Source organism: Delphinus delphis, chromosome 10 (assembly GCF_949987515.2).
Source record: "Delphinus delphis chromosome 10, mDelDel1.2, whole genome shotgun sequence".
In the NCBI taxonomy this organism is placed as follows: domain Eukaryota; kingdom Metazoa; phylum Chordata; class Mammalia; order Artiodactyla; family Delphinidae; genus Delphinus; species Delphinus delphis.
This window is the reverse complement of record NC_082692.2, coordinates 15,377,808-15,396,559: the sequence shown is the minus strand read 5'-3', so window position 1 is coordinate 15,396,559 and position 18,752 is coordinate 15,377,808. Positions and strand designations below refer to the sequence as shown.

At 38.8% G+C, this 18,752-nt stretch overlaps 1 long non-coding RNA gene across 1 annotated transcript; it reads left to right on the top strand.

Annotated features, from left to right (window-relative positions):
- Positions 1 to 5,977: 5,977 nt before the first annotated feature.
- On the top strand, positions 5,978 to 9,406 carry LOC132432795 (uncharacterized). The gene is made up of 3 exons (XR_009520982.1): positions 5,978 to 6,034; positions 8,373 to 8,430; positions 9,370 to 9,406. It is a non-coding gene; the product is annotated as an uncharacterized lncRNA (long non-coding RNA).
- Positions 9,407 to 18,752: the final 9,346 nt, after the last annotated feature.

Genomic DNA, 18,752 nt, shown 5'->3' with positions numbered 1-18,752 from the left:
TTTCATTACTTGTGATTGGTCTGTTCATATTTTCTATTTCTTCCTGGTTCAGTCTTGGAAGGTTATACCTTTCTAAGAATTTGTTCATTTCTTCCAGGTTGTCCATTTTATTGGCATAGTTGCTTGTAGTAGTCTCTTAGGATGCTTTGTATTTCTGTGGTGTCTGTTGTAACTTCTCCGTTTTCATTTCTAGTTTTATTGATTTGAGTCCTCTCCCTCTTTTTCTTGATGAGTCTGGCTAATGGTTTATCAATTTTGTTTATCTTCTCAAAGAACCAGCTTTTAGTTTTATTGATCTTTGCTATTCTTTTCTTTGTTTCTATTTCATTTATTTCTGCTCTGATCTTTATGATTTCTTTCCTTCTGCTAACTTTGGGTTTTGTTTGTTCTTCTTTCTCCAGTTCCTTTAGGTGTAAGGTTAGATTGTTTATTTGAGATTTTTCTTGTTTCTTGAGGTAGGCTTGTATAGCTATAAACTTCCCTCTTAGAACTGCTTTTGCTGCATCCCATAGGTTTTGGATCATCGTGTTTTCATTGTCATTTGTCTCTAGGTATTTTTTGATTTCCTCTTTGATTTCTTCAGTGATCTCTTGGTTATTTAGTAACGTATTGTTTAGCCTCCATGTGTTTGTGTTTTTTACGTTTTCTTCCCTGTAATTCATTTCTAATCTCATAGCATTGTGGTCAGAAAAAGATGCTTGATATGATTTCAATTTTCTTAAATTTACTGTGGCTTGATTTGTGACCCAAGATGTGATCTATCCTAGAGAATGTTCCATGCGCACTTGAGAAGAAAGTGTAATCTGCTGTTTTTGGATGGAATGTCCTATAAATATCAATTAAATCTATCTGGTCTATTGTGTCATTTAAAGCTTCTGTTTCTTTATTTCTTTCATTTTGGATTATCTGTCCATTGGTGTAAGTGAGGTGTTAAAGTCCCCCACTATTATTGTGTTACTGTTGATTTCCTCTTTTAGAGCTGTTAGCAGTTGCCTTATGTATTGAGGTGCTCCTGTGCTGGGTGCACATATATTTATAATTGTTATATCTTCTTCTTGGATTGATCCCTTGATCATTATGTAGTGTCCTTCCTTCTCTCTTGTAACTTTCTTTATTTTAAAGTCTATTTTCTCTGAGTATTGCTGCTCCAGCTTTCTTTTGATTTCCTTTTGCATGGAATATCTTTTTCCATCCCCTCACTTTCAGTCTGTATGTGTCCCTAGGTCTGAAGTGGGTCTCTTGTAGACAGCATATATATAGGTCTTGTTTTTGTATCCATGCAGCAAGCCTGTGTCTTTTGGTTGGAGCATTTAATCCTTTCACGTTTAAGGTAATTATCAATATGTATGTTCCTATGACCATTTTCTTAATTGTTTTGGGTTTGTTTTTGTAGGTCCTTTTCTTCTCTTGTGTTTTCCACTTAGAGAAGTGCCTTTAGCATTTGTTGTAGAGCTGGTTTGGTGGTGCTGAATTCTCTTAGCTTTTGCTTGTCTGTAAAGCTTTTGATTTCTCCATCGAATCTGAATGAGATCCTTGCTGGGTAGAGTAATCTTGGTTGTATGTTCTTCCCTTTCATCACTTTAAGTATATCATGCCACTCCCTTCTGGCTTGTAGAGTTTCTGCTGAGAAATCAGCTGTTAACCTTATGGGAGTTCCCTTGTATGTTATTTGTTGTTTTTCCCTTGCTGCTTTCAATAATTTTTCTTTCTCCTTAATTTTTGCCAGTTTGATTACTATGTGTCTCGGCGTGTTTCTCCTTGGGTTTATCCTGCCTGGGACTCTCTGCGCTTCCTGGACTCGGGTGGCTATTTCCTTTCCCATGTGAGGGAAGTTTTCGACTATAATCTCTTCAAATATTTTCTCGGGTCCTTTCTCTCTCTCTTCTCCTTCTGGGACCCCTATAATGCAAATGTTGTTGTGTTTAATGTTGTCCCAGAGGTCTCTTAGGTCTCGTTTCTTTTCATTCTTTTTTCTTTATTCTGTTCCACAGCAGTGAATTCCACCATTCTGTCTTCCAGGGCACTCATCCGTTCTTCTGCCTCAGTTATTCTGCTATTGATTCCTTCTAGTGTAGTTTTCATTTCAGTTATTGTATTGTTCATCTCTGTTTGTTTGTTCTTTAATTCTTCTAGGTCCTTGTTAAACACTTCTTGCATTTTCTCGATCTTTGCCTCCATTCTTTTTCCGAGGTCCTGGATCATCTTCACTATCATTATTCTGAATTCTTTTTCTAGAAGATTGCCTATCTCTACTTCATTTAGTTGTTTTTCTGGGGTTTTATCTTGTTCCTTCATCTGGTACATAGTCCTCTGCCTTTTTATTTTGCCTATCTTTCTGTGAATGTGGTTTTTGTTCCACAGGCTGTGGGATTCTAGTTCTTCTTGCTTCTGCTGTGTGCCCTCTGGTGGGTGAGGCTATCTAAGAGGCTTGTGCAGGTTTCCTGATGGGAGGGACTGGTGGTGGGTAGAGCTGGCTGTTGCTCTGGTGGGCAGAGCTCAGTAAAACTTTAATCCACTTGACTACTGATGGGTGGGGCTGGGTTCCTTCCCTGTTGGTTGTTTGGCCTGAGGCAACCCAACACTGGAGCCTACCTGGGCTCTTTGGTGGGGCTAATGGCAGACTCAGGGAGGGCCAAAGGAGTACTTCCCAGAACTTCTGCTGCCAGTGTCCTTGTCCCCACGGTGAGCCACAGCCACCCCCGCCTCTGCAGGAGACCCTCCAACACTAGGAGGTAGGTCTGGTTCAGTCTCCTATGGGGTCACTGCTCCTTCCCCTGGGTCTTGATGCACACACTACTTTGTGTGTGCCCTCGAAGAGTGGAGTCCCTGTTTCCCCCAATCCTGTCAAAATCCTGCAATCAAATCCCACTAGCCTTCAAAGTCTGATTCTCTAGGAATTCCTCCTCCTGTTGCTGGACCCCCAGGTTGGGAACCTGATGTGGGGCTCAGAACCTTCACTCCAGTGGGTGTACTTCTGTGGTATAAGTGTTCTCCAGTCTGTGAGTCACCCACCCAGCAGTTACGGAAATTGATTTTACTGTGATTGCACCCCTCCTACCATCTCATTGTGGCTTCTCCTTTGTCTTTGGATGTGGGGTGTCTTTTTTGGTGAGTTCCAATGTCTTCCTGTCGATGATTGTCCAGCAGCTAGTTGTGATTCTGGTGTTTTCACAGGAGGGAGTGCGAGCACATCTTTCTACTCTGCCATCTTGGTTCCAGGACCCAGACAGTTTCTATATCACAGCAAGGCACCAGACTCGCTGCTCTCTGGCTTCCTGGATTCTTGCTAAAGGCAGGCCAGGATGATCAGATATCAAGGGTGGCATAGTGGGGGATAAAGAATCTGAAATATTTTTTCTTAAGACAACTGTTTGACCAAATAATCTAAAAATTTGATAAAGCCCTAGATAATACTTGGTCTGATTGAACCATATTTACCATTTTAAAAACATCTTGTTCATTAGGTCAACATTAAGGTATAATTCTCTTTGCATTATGATCTAAAAGATGAGTAAAACACATATTATCAGGAAAAATAAGACAATTACTGTGACAGCATTGTAAAAATGCTACATGTATTGTCATTGAGGCTTCTGGGCATAAGACTGGAGTTATATGAGATCAAAGAAACTTCTTGAAAATACTTTAACATTGGTCATCCACCCATTGTTCTGTCTTTATCAGGAATCTACAACCTGTACTACATAAAATGATTTTGCCCCTTGGTGGATTATTAAATGGCCATTGTCCATCAACAGACTTCCCAGAACTGCCAACTCTAACTTCTGGTGAACATGGTTGGAAGAACGGTAATGCTTTCTTTTTATCCATCTGCTAGAAGCATCCTCATGTACCAAAGAGATATATGCTTAAAACCTCTGTATTAGAATTATATCAAACCCAACTCTCAGCCTTAATTTTTTTTTTTTTTTTTTTTTTTGCGGTATGCGGGCCTCTCACTGTTGTGGCCTCTCCCGTTGCGCGGAGTACAGGCTCCGGACGCGCTGGCTCAGCGGCCACGGCTCACAGGCCCAGCCGCTCCGTGGCGTGTGGGATCTTCCCGGACCGGGGCACGAACCCGCTTCCCCTGCATCGGCAGGCAGACTCTCAACCACTGCGCCACCAGGGAAGACCAGCCTTCCTTTTAAGGCTCTCTGTTAACTTATCCTTCTCCAAAACTGTTTCAATTCAATTCAGTTCTATTCAAGTCAATCCTGCACACATATGTCTTGTACAGCTATCATATGACAAGGCTGTGTTCAAGAAAAATAAGCCCCTTATGTACCTCATGGAGCTTGCTATTTAATGGAAATGGTTTAAACAAATTAAAAATTAATTAGTGCAGTACAGTGCATTCTGTGCAATAGTACAGGCATGGATGGGGCACAGTGGGAGCAAAAACCAAAGCCTGAGTCAAAAAGGAAACTTCAAAGAGGAAGAGTTACTCAAGCTGGATCAAGAGTTACCCAAGTTACTCAAGCTTGAAAAATGACTTCGTCAGTGGAAGAAGGCTTTTCAGGTAGTGGGAAGACTAGTGCAGAAGCTTGGAGGAGTGAAGCTCCAAGGGTGTCCCTTGTTCTCTCTGCTTCAGTCCAAACACTCAACTTTCATTTCCTTACAGTCAGCTAGTACTTTTCTTCCTCATCTCATGATCTTCCCATCTAAACCAATTTCCACTCTTCTTTCTTCCAATCCACAGCCACCAACTCTTTCAAAAACCACTGTAGGTCTTAGTGCAACATGATTTCTTCATCTGGGAAGCCATCTGTTATTCATTCCCTCACTATAATTTTTTTAGAGTAACTTTATTCATTTTCCATTTTATAATAAATGTATATACAAATTGCAAAGAAATTCCAAACATAAAGAAAAACATAAAGATGAAAAATAAAGGTCATGCACAAACCCACACCTAGAAATAACCACTGTTTATATTTTATTGTGCATATTTCCCATGAATATAAATATTATTTCTTGAACAGAGACTTTAGTGTGCAATGCATACTTCTTGGAAATCTAATTTTTCACTTCATATGGCATGGATATATTTCCATGTCAATAGTTACTTGTCTTTGTCATAATTTTTATGGTTGCATAGTGTTCTATTATATGGACATGCCATGACTTATTTAACAAACTATTATAGATATTTTATTATTTCCAATTTTTTGCTGTGTCCTCTTATCACATCAATAGTACATGACAGTTTGCCTTTGTTGGCACGCTACTGTGCAATTCTCCTTAAGCTATGTCAGGATTGTGTGTTTTATTTTATTTTATTATTTATTTTATTTTTGGCCACGCCTCATGGCTTGTGGGATCTTAGTTCCCCAACCAGGGACTGAACTCGGGGCCCTGGCAGTGAAAGCCCCAAGTCCTAACCACTGGACTGCCAGAGAATTCCCAGGATTGTGTGTTTTAGATTTTCAACTGTCAAAAGCATCTTAGAGGAAAGGCCAGTTCTTCCTTCTCTTTTGCTACTTTTTATAGGTAGTAAAGAGTTATTCATAGAGTAAGTGCTCACAGGGCTGCTCAGGGGCACTGGCAAAATCTCAGATGACATCCTGGTGAAGGGCTGGTCAGAGGTGACCTTCAGATATTGCACGTATTGAGAGTGTGGCTAGCCTGTTGAAATGAGAGAGAGGAAGGGTTGGAGCAGAGTAGTGGTAGATCCACCAGGTCGGCTGACATCCAGGAAGGTTCTTGTCTACTTAGCAAAAAGCTTTAGGCAGGCTGCTAAAACTTACGAATTTGCTGGGGATTTCTCAGGTGACGGAAGTGGTGGGAAAGAGAGGTCCTAGGGGTAGAAAAACCTCTCATTCCTTTCTTTCAACTCTTTATTTTCTTGCTCAATTATATCCTACAGCCAGAATTTAGGTACAATTACAAACAACTTTGACAATGAAGTTTATGTTCCCTCTGCACAGCAACTAATCACTATATTCACCCACATTGACCCAAACCTTTTTATTCCCCTAGGGCTACACTACCAGCCTCCTGTAGTGACCACCATAATGTACTCCAATGGCAAAAGGTAAACCACCCATTCTATTGATAAAAATGTAAAGCTGGAATAAGTAAATAGAAAAGGCATTTTTAAAATGAAGGGGTTGTTTTTGGACATTCAGGTGCTCATTCATTTTATTGAACAACCAAACACAGAACTATGTAACTTAAGTAGGTATAAGGTCCCATTCAACAATAAGAGTTTAGAAAGGGTTGTTATAATAATGTATAACATTATACATTATAACTTTTTTATTTTGGCAAAATCCATCTTGGAATACAAACGTCCTTAGTATAAAAATGATTCTTTATTTTCTCAATTGGAATATGATAAGTGTTTTAGCTTGTTGATGAGACAACACTTTTGTAACCCAGGAGGTCAGAAATCCGTTATTTAATTTCTGAAGGGACAGGAAAGAACAAGAGTGGAGAACTCTTCCATCATCCTGCCGTAACATGTTTGCTGAGCCATCAGGCTCCTGGGGCACCTTCATATCTGCCCCGCTGAAATGAGGAAGAGTGGTTAGCATCTTATTGAAATGGTGGTTCTAAGATATTTATGGCAGGTGTTGTAAGGGGCTTCTTCCTTCCTTTGGTCTTGGATAACCTAAAAAAAGCGTCATCTGTCTTATGCCTTGATAATCAAGTTTAGAATTGTTTCCAAAAATGGGAAGAAGTAGTAGTCACAGTTCTATCTCTGTTCTCGTTACTAAATACGTAGACAATTCCAGACTTTGGGGGTGAGTAGACAGGTGCAGCCTGCAGTGTGGTAGCCAGCTCCAAAGACTCAATAGTCCATCACCTTGCTAGTGGGATGGTACATGGCAGAGGAGGTAAATTGGCTGAAGATCTCCCTGTTAGTTCTTGTTCCCTTGTCATGAGTAAAAATCACGTGTCTAGGACAGTATGGCTTCTTCTCTAGGCCATTTCATTCTTATAATTCTACCATGGTTGGAATACACGCTGAATAAAGGCTATTTTGTAGCCAGCAGAATTTGGATTAGTGATTGGGAAGTCTGTGGGTACTAACAGAACAAATAAATATCTCTGAACCAATGTTTCAGTGACAACACAGAAAAGAAAATACAAAGGTTGGGGGCAGGAATCCAGGTCTGACATCTAGGAAAGTAAATACAAGGAGGCAAAACATATGAGAGAAGGTATTTTGAACCAATTATCTATTTTAACGAGAGTCTCTGGAACGTGATATAAATATTTACTAGATAAACACGTAGAATTTCTCCTGTATTCACGTACTGAAAGCAGAATATAATGATCTGGGTGGGAGGTTGGACTGGAAATTATCTAGGTCCCTTCCAAATGGAAATTTCTATGATTCCATGGCATTCTTACATCACTGTGCGTGCTAGTCCCACTTAATTTGCAATCTCCAGTTAGCTTTGCAATTATAGTTTTAGTAAAATGCTTCACTGGTCTTCACTTCTAAATGCCTAATACCACTTTACTACAGGCAACAAAGAGATAAACAGGTACCTTGGTGATAAAGGTACTTGGCCTATATCAATAATACTAATATTTCATCTTGCAAGAGATTCAGCACTTGTTTTAAAGCATGCCGTTTGCTTTGCGCCTCTGCCTTGTACGTTACCATCTAGCACAATAGTCTCACCTACAACTTGGAAGATATTTATATTCACGTAGTGGCTGTTTTTGAAATACACAGTATGGCTTTGTATTATCAATTCTGATTTCCGTACGTCATCCAAGAAAACTCGTCTATCCTATCACAAAGATGAATTCTGGTTATCTTCCACATTTTTGTTGACTTTTTTCCAGGAAGTAGAGTCTATGTAATTCTAAAAAGGATTTGCAACATATACAACAGTGCATTGTCAAACTCAGCCTTCTACTTAAAGCAGGGAAATCAACAGCCATTCCCCTATGACTATATGACTTGGAGTTCACAATTTAGGGAAGTGCATGCATTCACTCTCTTATCTCTTCAAATACCTAAGGTACCTAAACCTGAGGAGGCTTGAAGCTATTGTATTATCATTCATTCATTATCTATCACTTTGTACTTGGTCCTTCTGTATGTCCCCTGGAGATTTAAACTTTTATAATAATAATAATAGTAGTAGTATAATAGTTATTGTATGTATATTTATTCTGATCAATAGGTTCTAGAGAATTATACTCTGCAAATATGGGTTACTTTAAGGATGTCATAAGATAAATCTCTTTTACCATCTTAAAAATCACTGGCAAAGTGAGGGGATTGATAAAATGCTAGGGATTGAAAGTAGACTAACACAGGTTCCCAAATGTTGGTGTGCAAAACAATCTTCTGTGTACTTGCCTAAAATACAGATATCTGGGAACCACCCCTAGTTTTTCTGCTTCAGGTGATTCGAATGCAGTGATTTAAGGACCACATTTTGAAAAATACTGGTGTCCTCAATAGTAAGTATAATAATAAATTTAAAAAAGCAAACACTGTATATATGAAATTTCATCAAGTCTATAGGTAAAGGTAGATAATTCAAGACATGATTTTTTGAGTGCTATTTGTGCAGACATCACAGGAGGTGACACACTATGAATGGAAATGAACTGCGGAGGGAATAAAGTGGAGATGCGTGTTGGTGATGATGATGTGATAGCATATAGTACCTACCATTTATTGAATTGTGACTATATTCTAGGCACTATGAAATGGCTTCACTTATAGGTATGTCATTTAATTCTTACGATCCTGAGAGGTAGCACCTCAAAATGAAGGACTGAGTGAAATTATTTAGCAGTTGCAATCAACAGAGTAAATGTAAAATAAGAAAGTTAAAAAAGCAAAAAGTCAATCAGAGGCAAAGAGATTAATAATCTCTATCTCTAACTATATAAATATCTATAAATATACATATATACTCACTTTCAGAAGTCTAATCACTAATCATTCATGTGCATGCTATATTTAAAGCTTAGAATTAAGCCAGGGATGGTTAAGGGAAGAAATTGTCAAAAAGTAAATACAAAAAGAACCAGAGCAGGGTAAACTAGTTTTCCAAATATAGACTCTTAGGAGTGAAAGGAGGAGTGGAGTTTCCCCAGCCAAGTTTCACTTTGGAGGAGAACTCCCAATACAGTGTAACCACCAGCTTTGGCAGCTTTGGCAGGGCTGTTTATCATAGCCAGCACAGGGGAGTGTGGAGCCCTTTTTCTGACAATGAAAACTCTTCCCAGAGTTCAGTGAGAACAACGTGAGCTCATTCTTTAAAAGATCTCAAAATTCAACAGAATTGTAAGTCATGAAAAACATAGTATTAACTGTAGTACTTTATTTTAAGACTGAAGTTACATATAATGTATTCTTTTTTTTTTTTTTTTTTTTTTTGCGGTACGCAGGCCTCTCACTGTTGTGGCCTCTCCATTGCGGAGCACAGGCTCCGGACGCGCAGGCTCAGCGGCCATAGCTCACGGGCCCAGCCGCTCCGTGGCATGTGGGATCTTCCCGGACCGGGGCACGAACGCGTGTCCCGTGCATCGGCAGGCGGGCTCCCAACCACTGCGCCACAAGGGAAGCCCTAATGTATCTTTTTATGAAGCTGAACTATGTAACTTCTGTAACGTTATCTGAAGATAAATCAAAAGGTACAGTTTCAGTTATGCAAGGTGAATAAATTCTAGAGATTTACAGACAGAAGACAGCATGTTGCCTGTAGTTAACAATACTGTATTACATACTTCAGAATTTGCTAAGAGGGTAGATCTTAAGTGTTCTTATCACACACAAGAATAACAACAACAACAATAATAATAATAGTAAAAAAGAAAGCAGGAGGAAACTTTTGAAGGTGATGAATATGTTTATAGCATAGATTGTAGTGACAGTTTCATGGACATATACTTATCACCAAACTCATCAAGTTGTAGACATTAAATATTTACAACAAAAAATAAAAATTAGCCTTGGAGAAGTGCTCAGACTTGCAGCCTAATCTGGCTGCAGTCCTAACTCTACCACTGACTGGGTGAGACTCAGGTAATCTTCTCCCCTATAGCTTCCCCCCATCTGTCAATGCAATAAGAGGCTAGAACCGCTTGATCTACAGGGTTCTGCCCAACTCCAATAGTGTATGCTTGTATTTAATTAATTAGTTCATTTGGGGTCTTGTTTTCAAAAAGAGTTATGTTGTAAGCCGCAGTGATTTACCTTCTCCAAGAATAATAGCAATGCCCTCAAGCTATTTTAAGCAAGGGTCAATGGGATACTGAGAGACATAGGGGGAGAGCCGCTGGCTGCTGTGTTGACACCATTCTGTACACAAGGACAGAGGTACGCAGGAGGTTACTGTAATAATCCAGGCTCTGGCTGGGCTGACTCAGCAGACGTGGTGAGAAGTAAATGGATATATTTTGGAACTATGGCCTGTGGGTTGTTAGAGGAAAGAGGAGTCAAAATTTTCTGTAGTTTTTGGTCTTAAACAACGGAAAGGACAGAGTTGGCATTTACTGATGGTCGGGCTGGGGGAATGACAGTTTAGTTCTGCCCATATTAAATTGAAATGCCTACTAAGGATCCAAACTGGACCCAAATTGGATATCTGAATCTAGAGTTCGGGGGAGAGGTTTGCACTCGAACTATAAGTTCGGGAGTGATTGTCTCCACGTGAATGGTATGTAAAACCACAAGACTGGATAATGCGTTCTAGGGAGAAAGGATAGCTAGAGAAGGAGGTCCAAGGATCAAGTTCTGTATCACTTCAATGTTCAGAGGTTGGGGAGATGAGGAAGAAACAGAAAAGAATGTGAGCAGAGAGACCAGTGAAAAGGGGAAGTGAAGGGAAGAAATAGTTTCAAAGAGCAGGGAGTGCCTCAAACAGGTCAAACGCTCTTAATATGGTACAGGCTGGAAGAAACCTTGCCTGCAAGGGAAAAATCCAGTAGCAATGGAAACTACTTTATCGGCCTCAACTTCCAGGTAATTCTTTGTACCTTGGCACAGCAAGCATAGGAAAGAAGGAAGACTTTTTAATTAGATATATTTAAAATACGGATAGGAACATATCAATCTGGGTTTAAAAAAAAAAAAAATATATATATATATATATATATATATATATAATCAACTGTTTCCAAATTCAGTCTGCTAGGGCATCATGTAGTGATTTCTTCCAAGAAGAAATTTTATTTTTCTGTGTTTTCAATGATGCAAACTATCCAAAGAGCCTACTTTCCAATGGGAAGAATGCACTGTAAAAGGATTTTTTCAAAAACCTCTAAGTGAAAAAAAATGTTTTCCTTCTTTTTTTGTACTCATCATATGAATGTATTCCTGGATTTCCTTGTAAATAAGATACATGAAATGAATGAATGAGCTCTAACATAATGTCTATTGATTAAGGGACACATTCTAGGCTCAGTTTCTCACAGTGCTTTGCCCATAGCTTTCTGAGCAGTCCCTTCAGCCAGCACCTTTGACACTAAGATCTGTCATTTAGAACACCTCTTATTTGCTACCCTCCTTTCAGCTCTGACTACCCCAGATCAGGTGTTTTCCAGGTGGTCTGTGAGGGCACCGTATGTTTTCACTTCCTCAACTGTGGGCAGGAAACAGCTCTGACAGCTACCCAGAAACTCTGGTTATGAGTCTAATCTCCTCACTTGTCCAGTGGCTTTGTAGGAATCAAATACAATTTTTCATGATTACATCATTCCCACTAGCCCCTCCTCTATTTGATCCTTTTTGCCTGTGGCTTTCATGATCACATTTATAAGGATAATATTTCCTCACATGCTCAGAGAGAATGCTCTTCTTAGTGGCTTTGGGGAGAAGAGGCCCCTTTCCTGGCCTGTGGTCTTGGAGAAGAGTGACTCAATAACATCACCATTAAACTTACATTCTCTACAGTGTAGATTCGCTAGTTTTCCTAATTATCTGGTATTTCAAGTCAATGGATGTTTAAAGGTTTTGGTTTTCAATTATTCAGATTGTATTTGTATAGGTACGCACCATGGGAGTTACCCAGTGAAACATGCTGCCTGCTATGTTAAGTTGTGCACTGTTTACTTGACATTACCTAGAAGCATCTGCTTATCATCACATAATTTAGCATTTTATTGTTTCCACAGTCACCTTAAATGCCATGTAATGGCAGTACATTGAATGTTTCCTTTTCCCCTTATTTATCACAATAAAGTATTATTTATACCAATAAAAACAAAATAATTTTCTGTCTTTATTTCCTAAATGTTCTACAACAGACATGAATTATTGGAACAACGAATAAAGAGAAAAAGAAATACACCACCAAAGAATTTCTACTGTAAAATTTTTTTTTGCTGTTCTTTGTTTAGTGTTATTACTAAAGGATTATGGATTAATTCCTAGTGACTTTTCTAGCTTAATGAGGGATCCTGGGAATATCAGTTCTGGGTGAAGACAATAAGCATAAAAAACAAGCTACCTATGCCTTTCCCCTAGAATACAAATATAAAATCCAACTGGTCTGGAAGGCAAAAAGCAGCACAGAAATATATTTATAAAGGAAGCCATAAATATCCTGCATTTTGGGGTGCCTGAGTCATATCAGGTTGTAGTGTTACATCATGAGGCAATCTTTAAGTGAATCTGATTTCTCTGTAGGTGATATATATGAACATAATTCTTACCGCTCCAACTTTTTTCAAAAATAAACTTTCATTTGGAATAATTTTAGATGTACAGAAAAGTTGCAAAAATAGAACAGAGAGTTCCCATGTACCTTTTACTCAGTTTCCCCAGATGTTAACATCTTTCATAACTATGGTACATTTGTGATGATTACGAACTTAACCTTGTTATATTACTATTAACTAAATTACAGACTTGACTTGAATTTAACCCATTTTTCCACTAACGTTCTTTTTCTTTTCCAGGAGCCAATCCAGGATACCAAACTGCATCTAGAGCTCCAACCTTTGAGGAAAATTAGGACCAGTGTTAGAGCTATAAAGACCTCAGATCTAATGGATAGAGACTTAGGTTTGGAATCAGGAAGAATAAATAGAAATAGCACAGATATAAGCCTTGGAAAAACCTTAACTTCAAAGATGTAGCCATCATTATGTGTTACTTCAGGCAATTTATATATCTGATGGAAATCTCAGGTCATCTGCTATTCCCCTTTATTGTCAGAATTTAGCAAGGGCTCTTTTAAGTCAAAACATTGAAAACCCTATTAACTGTGATACACTCCTGGACTTAAGCAAAGGGCAGTATCAGAGATTTAGCAGTATCATCTACATGAAAATGTGTATATAATCTTCTGAGATATAGTTATCTTCATACCTAGTTACTATCTTATGTATCTTATCTCCTTCCAGTTTATCCCTTATCCCTTGACCTGTAGCTACAGTAAGCATCACAATGTTTCTTTAGTTTGTTCATTCACCCAAAACAGGTATTGAGAACTACTTTGTGCTAAGCCCTGAGCTGAGCTCTGTGGACCCATTAGTCTTTTGCATGAACCGAGACAGGATAGCCAGGCTTTATTGTACAGTGGATAAGTGCTAATAGAGGTATTCCCAGAGTGCTGGGGAAAGAAGCATAGAAGACATGCACGGAGGAGAGGAAACTCATGCAAAAGACATGGAAGCATGAGGTAGCATGGCCTTTTGAGTGTTCATGCCTTGCCTGGGAAACATGGCAGGGACTGGAACTGGATGTGTGGTTTGGGGCTTGGGATGACAAAGACCTTGGATGCCAACTGAGGGGTCTGAATTAATCATGCAGAGGATGGGGAACCAACAATCAAATTTTGCTTTGGAAAGATCAGTGTAGAGAATGGATTGCTGGAGGAAAGAATTTGAAGCAGGGAAAGCAGAGGGAACTTATGGGGCCGTGTCGTTTATGCAAGAAACTACAAAGCCCTCCTTTCTCTTCTTTGCTTGACCAACATCTAAATCATCCATATAGGAATAGGTTGAAATGCTACTTCCTCTGAGAAGCCTTTTTTCCCTACTCCTCAGGACATACATAGTCACTCACTCCTATAGCTCTTTGCTCATAATTTAATTATAGTATTTATCACTGAGTGTTGTATGATTGCTTGTCGTGTCTATCTCCCTACTACAGTGAGTTTTATAGGTCAGGGCCCCTGTCTTATTCATCTTGGCATCTTTAGCATTTAGGACAGTGCCTTGCACAGGGTGTCTGCTCAAATATTTGATGAGTGAGAGACAATGAACATTTGCCAGTCATGGATAGAATGCATGAGAAAGTTGATCTTTCCCCCCAAACTGAATATTCACTATTACCCAAATTAATTTTTGCAAAATGCCATGCACGATCATTTAATTAGTCCAACTGAGGAAACAAGGAAATGAGACTCAAAGAAGAAACTGTAAGTCTTTAAGCAATTGATATAGATTAGAATTGCTTGGTCATGATTAGATAATCAAAATTTGTGAGTTAGCAAGTAAAAAAGAGAAATGTTTATGGATGCAAACTCATTATGGAATGTATTATAAAAATGAAGTTGTGTGGGCTTCCCTGGTGGCGCAGTGGTTGAGAGTCCGCCTGCCGATGCAGGGGACGCGGGTTCGTGCCCCGGTCCGGGAAGATTCCACATGCCGTGGAGCGGCTGGGCCCGTGAGCCATGGCCGCTGAGCCTGCGCGTCCAGAGACTGTGCTCCGCAACGGGAGAGGCCACAACAGTGAGAGGCCCGTGTACCGCAAAAAAAAAAAGAAGTTGTGTGATCTACCTCAACTGTATTATGTGGACAGAAATATCTTTAGTTCTGAGGGTTATTAGTGGGGGTAAGCAAAATCTCTGTTGCTGCTGGGTGCTAATTTTCTGGGAAAAGAACTCGATTTAGCCTATTTGGGTCTCTGTTGCCTAACTTATAAATAGTCACTTGAACCGGGGGTCACAAAAGCAAATGCCTAGAGGAGCCAGGTAAGTAGCAGAAATGAACAAAGGCAGCTGGTGCAATAAAGTAGAATGTTGGAAACACTTGTGAACTAGAATCATGCCTGACCCATCTCAAAGTGACAGCCCTTACTCTGATTCAACAGATAGCTGACATGCAGGAACTTAGGGTCAGTTTGCTGTAGGTTTTTCTTTTTTTTTTTTTTTGAGAAGCCAAATATCTCAACTTTTTCATAGAAACTGTATTTTTACACTGACAATAAATTTTAAAATGATTGATACTGTATGGGTGAATTCTCTTCCAGCAACCACAGCATAGATTGTTTTGGACCAACCTTTCCACTGAGAGCAGCTAGAGAAGCTGGACTAAATATTAAAAAAAAAAAAAAAAGTATAAAATCAGTGCAAAGCCAGCAAGACTGTGAAGAATTGTGAAGTCAAGATCTGGGAGAGGATTGGAAGTCCATAGAGGTGAACCTGGTATTTGGGTCCACTTTTCTCTCAAATGTGATTGCTGATTCTGAAAGCTCTGGCTGAGACGGTGAGGACTGAGAGCTTTGGACACAGACACATGGAGGTAGGGGCCCCAGAATTGGATGTAGTGTTAGCCAAGGAGTAGAGATCTTGGTAAATGTCTCAGGCAGTCAGTTTGGACCCAGAAGGGCTATACCCAGGAATAACAGTGAACTAGAAATAGACCGATTCTCACTGAAACCCAACTTCAGATGGCCTCCATTTGCTGATTAGATTAAGGAGGTTAGGGGTTATTAGTGCCGCTAACCTAGCTGTCTGCCTATAGCATATGCACCTTCTCTCTGGAGGCATATAGCGTCATACAAAATCTCTTGATGATTATCATATACAGCGTCTGATGATCAATAATAACCAGGTAAACAAGGAGACAGGATGTGACCAAAATCCAAAAGAAAAATGGACAAGACAAACAGAACCACATGGGATCCAGATAACGGACTTTTCAGATACAGACCACCATTCCTATTTTAAGAAATTAAAAGACAAGATGAAAAGTGTCTTCAGAGAACTAGAAACAATAACAATGAACCAAAAGAAATGTACAGAATTAAAACACTATCTGAGCCATAAAAAACAACCAGAATATTAGATTTTGAGCACTGCTCTAAACATTGTGAGTGCAGATGTAGCATGAATGGTACCAGTGCAATAAATTGAAGATTGTCCTGATTTATAGTATAGCATAAAGCATTTGGCAGAAGTAATGAAATCTTTCTTTGTAGACCACAAAGCATAGCAAAGATTATAGATATCAAAAAAAGTTGAGAGAACTGATGAAGTTCCATTAGCTTCAACAATGACTTGGACCTCCAGTAGCTTTGATACATGGGAATTAACCTATCAAAACCTCCAACCCCAAATCATACCTGAAAAGTTTTGACAGGAAAATGCTGAGAGATAGTATGGTAGGTTCCATAGTCTATAGAATCAAGTAGATCTAGGTTTGATACCTGGGTCTGCTTCTTACTGGGTGAATGACCTTGGACCAGTTACTAAACTCTCTGAATGTCTCATGTCTAAACTATGGATAAGAATTGATCTATTGAAATTGTTAAGAAAATTAGAAAGTGAATGTGAAATTCCCAAGCACGGTAGAACCATAGAGTTATTGGCACAGAGATATCTCCACCCAATCTTCTTTCCTCTCTAAACCACCTAGAGCCCTTTCCACCCTGTTGCCTCCCATCACATGTATTTCTTCATTCTCTCCTCTTCTTCATTCCTCTTATTTTATTTTGGGAGAGAAATAGAATCTACTTCATGTAATTAATCATCATCTGGAATTAATATATTATCTTGAATATATTTTAATATATATCTGGAAGTGAGTGTATTTTAAAACATCACTGATTTAAATATATTCTGAAAGTACAAAAAAAATTGACCTTTTTACCTTTCTCACAATATGTCCAGAATAAAATATGAGTGGGAGTTGCCTGTTCAAACTAAAAATCTATTAGGCTTTTTTCCTCCTTGCCAAGGAGAGAGGGTTACAGCCTTATATTTGTGTGGTTGATAGCCTCCCTTGTGATAAGCAAGACAGCTTAGCAGGGTCCTGAGTCATCAGCAAGACCCCCAGTTGCTTCAGTCACTGCACAGAATGCTGGCAGAGGAAAAGCTTTTGAATTCATTATCTGAAACCTTTATTTTTTGGCCATCTTTTCTTCCACACCTTCTTCCTTTGAGTGTACATTTCTACTATACCTTACCATATTGATATTGACAAATATCATGAGCTATGCAAAAAAATTGTTTTCAGTTTCTATTCCAAATTATTTTGAAATACCCCTCTGGATAAAATGCTATTTGATAAGTATCATTTGCCAAGAGACCTGCACTAAACTAAAAAAACATATTAGACAACAATTTTTATATAAAAATATATGAGCACATTCTATTTTCAGTCTATGTACTTCAAATATTAGTACTTAGGAGAATTGTAACATGTTTGCTTCCTTTCATATGAAAAACAAATTTAACCTTTGTTCTTTACTTAAAACTACTTGGATGTTTTGTACCTGATCTCTGTTTATGTATTTTCTGACTCAATTTTAACATCTCACTATGAAAAGTATGGTTTTCTTCCAGGTTAACATCAGAAAAATGGCAATATTCTTAAAGAATGGAATTTGTTTTATTTTCTGTGCTAAGATACTAGGTAGTCTTACAATACTCTTTCTAACTGTCAGGACAAACATTGTTGAACTGGATAGTCCTACAAAATTTTTTTTTCAACTTAAGCAAACAATACATTTTGCAGTTTTTTTTTTTTTTTTTTTTTTTGCGGTAGGCGGGCCTCTCACTGCTGTGGCCTCTCCCGTTGCGGAGCACAGGCTCCGGACGCACAGGCCCAGCAGCCATGGCTCACGGGCCCAGTTGCTTCACGGCATGTGGGATCTTCCCGAACTGGGGCACGAACCTGTGTCCCCTGCATCGGCAGGCGGACTCTCAACCACTGTGCCACCAGGGAAGCCCCATTTTGCAGTTTTATTTATCATCACAAGAAAAACATTCTCTCTTGCTACTCTCTTATTGGAAAGAAATATTAATTTAATAATTATGTTATGCATTGATCGCTTATTAAAACCAGGTACTGGGGATATCTATTAGCATGACCTGACCAGTCCCTGCACTCAAGGCACTCATGGGTCCAGGTGCCCTGGGCATGTCCAGCTTTCCAAAGGTTTTGGAGGAGACATTCTCACAGGTTAGTTTGTTCGTGTTTTTCTTCTCTCCCTCTTCCTCCTATTCCTTCTTTTGAAAATAAACTTTAGTCTCTAGAAGAGTTTTAGATTTACAAAGTCATTGGAAAGGTAGAACAGAGAGATTCCATATACCCCACACTAGCTTCCCCTATTATTAACATTTTACCTTGATATTATATATATAAATGTAATTTCCAAACCAATCCTGATACATTGTGATTAACTAAAGTCTACACTTTATCACATTTCTTTAGTTTTCATTTAATGTCCTTCTTCTGTTCCACGATCCCATCCAGAACACCACTTTTTATTTAGTTGCTATGTCTCCTTAAGATTCCTCTTGGCTGTGATGATTTCTCAGACACTCCTTTGTTTTTAATGATTGTTAAAAGGTTTTTGTGTTTTTTAATTGAAGTATAATTGACTTACAATATTACTAGTTTCAGGTGTACAACATAGTGACTTGATATACATTACAAAATGATCACCATGACAAGTGATCTTTGATAGTTTTTAGGAGTAGTTTGTTTTGGTCTGAAAAATAAAAAGACAAAAATACTTGATCATAGGCTGAGAATCACATCTTGTGATTATTTTTCTAGTTGAAGTAGAACTCCCACTCAACTAGACAGTCCTT